Genomic DNA, 2,300 nt, shown 5'->3' on the forward strand with positions numbered 1-2,300 from the left:
CTAGCAAAATCAGCATGCCCATGATAGGAAGCAGCATACAAAAAGCACAAAAATCACAAAAAGAGTTTTGAGACCTAGTCATCTCAATTTTTTCAAATCATGAAATAGATATTTTTTGGCAAGTCCTTAGACGTTGTTTAGGGCGCACGACATAGTTGTGTAAGGCATAGAAGAACATGCATCAACATGTCATCTGTAGGTGTGTAAGGCGTAGAATAACATGCATCACCACAGTTTCAAGTGTCGAACTACGATGGGCTCTGATTCTTCCTCAGGATAGCGAGGGGGATACGTAGGTAGTTTAGGACCGCGGTCCTAAATACGAACCCACAATATTTCATGACAGATATTTTTTGGTAAGTCCTTAGACGTTGTTTAGGGCATATGGCATAGTTGTGTAAGGCATAGAAGAACACGCATTAACATGTCACCTGTAGGTGTGTAAGGCGTAGAAGAACATGCATCACCACAGTTTCAAGTGTCGAACTACGAGTGGGTCTGATTCTTCCTCAGGATAATGAGGGGGATACGTAGGTAGTTTAGGACTGCGGTCCTAAATACGAATCCACAATATTTCAAATCACACAGTTATCACTGTTATGAGATCGTAGCTAGTCTCATGACGCAGAGTGTATTGACAGAGCAAGATACACTCATTTTTCACATGACATAGTTATTACTGTTATGAGACCCTAGCTAGTCTCATAATATAGAGTATGTCGACCGAGCAAGATATACTTAATTCTCATAGCCAAGGTTTCATAGTTATTAGAAATTTGAGTTTCACTTTGACGAAACTTGAGCAATGCTTTCGCATTGATTTCAACTTTCGCCAAAGTGGGGGGCAAACTGTAGACCCTTATTTTGTGATGAGTATGTGCATTGAGGCTGTGGGAAACCCGATGATGAAAAATTATATGACTGTAAGATGTAATTGGAGGCATGGAGCTGAATTATTAATTCCGTGGCATGATCTTGAAAAAATAAAAATAATAATAAAGTTTTGGGGAACTTAATTTAATTAAATTTAAATAAAATTTTATTTTGTTTAAATTTAATATGGGTAGTTCTTAAATGGATCTAATTAAGTTTAATTGGGCTCTATGGGCCTAAGAAAGCCTAGTTAGGAATTTTAAATGGGACCCATTTAATTATTTTCTAAAAATTAAAATAACAAAATATCTCTCTCCTCCTTGGCCCCACTCTCTTCCTCATTCCCTATTGGTGCCTTCCATTTTTTCCTGTCTTCCTATTGGTTGAAACACCTCACCCATATCCCAGTCTTATTCAAATTCTGCAATCGTAGTTGTTTAAGTCATCTAAACTTTATCACCCTAAGACTCCAAATCCTACCACACCTCTTCCTCATTCCCTATTAGTGCCTTCCATTTTTTCCTGTCTTCCTATTGGTTGAAACACCTCACCCATATCCAGTCTTATTCGAATTCTGCAATCGTAGTTGTTTAAGTCATCTAAACTTTATCACCCTAAGACTCCAAATCCTACCACACCTATTCCTCATTCCCTATTAGTGCCTTCCATTTTTTCCTGTCTTCCTATTGGTTGAAACACCTCACCCATATCCAGTCTTATTCGAATTCTGCAATCGTAGTTGTTTAAGTCATCTAAACTTTATCACTCTAAGACTCCAAATCCTACCACACCTTTTCCTCATTCCCTATTGGTGCCTTCCATTTTTTCCTGTCTTCCTATTGGTTGAAACACCTCACCCATATCCCAGTCTTATTCGAATTCTGCAATTGTAGTTGTTTAAGTCATCTAAACTTTATCATCCTAAGACTCCAAACCCTATCACACCTCTCTCCCAAAACCCTATAAATACCCTACTAGAGAAGAAAAGAAGGGGATGATGAGAGGAAAGAGGAAGAGAAAATTCAGAGCTATAGGAAATTTAGAGATATTCAAGACTCTTTGAGTTCTTCCTTATTTTTTCTTTTCTTCAAGAAGATTTTCATACAAGATTTCTGGAAGGTCAGTTTTTATTGTTTTCTTTTCAAGATCTATGCCACACAATATTTTAATTCTATGCTCTTTGTCTTCAATTTATTTTATATGTTCATATAGATCATGTAATCATGTTTAATTTGAGGGGATACACAACTCTGCACATGTTTAGTTTCTGTCTCTCGTATTTTTATTATTTTTCTTTATTTTCTGAATCTGTAAAAAATTTGTAAAAATTATATTCATATTCTACACGAAATTCCATTAATTTTAGGCTCAAGAATCACTAAAAAAGCTTTAATATTTTATAAGTTATGGCTGTTTGAAGTTAGGGT

The sequence above is a fragment of the Hevea brasiliensis genome, chromosome 7 (assembly GCF_030052815.1).
Source record: "Hevea brasiliensis isolate MT/VB/25A 57/8 chromosome 7, ASM3005281v1, whole genome shotgun sequence".
Lineage (NCBI taxonomy): Eukaryota > Viridiplantae > Streptophyta > Magnoliopsida > Malpighiales > Euphorbiaceae > Hevea > Hevea brasiliensis.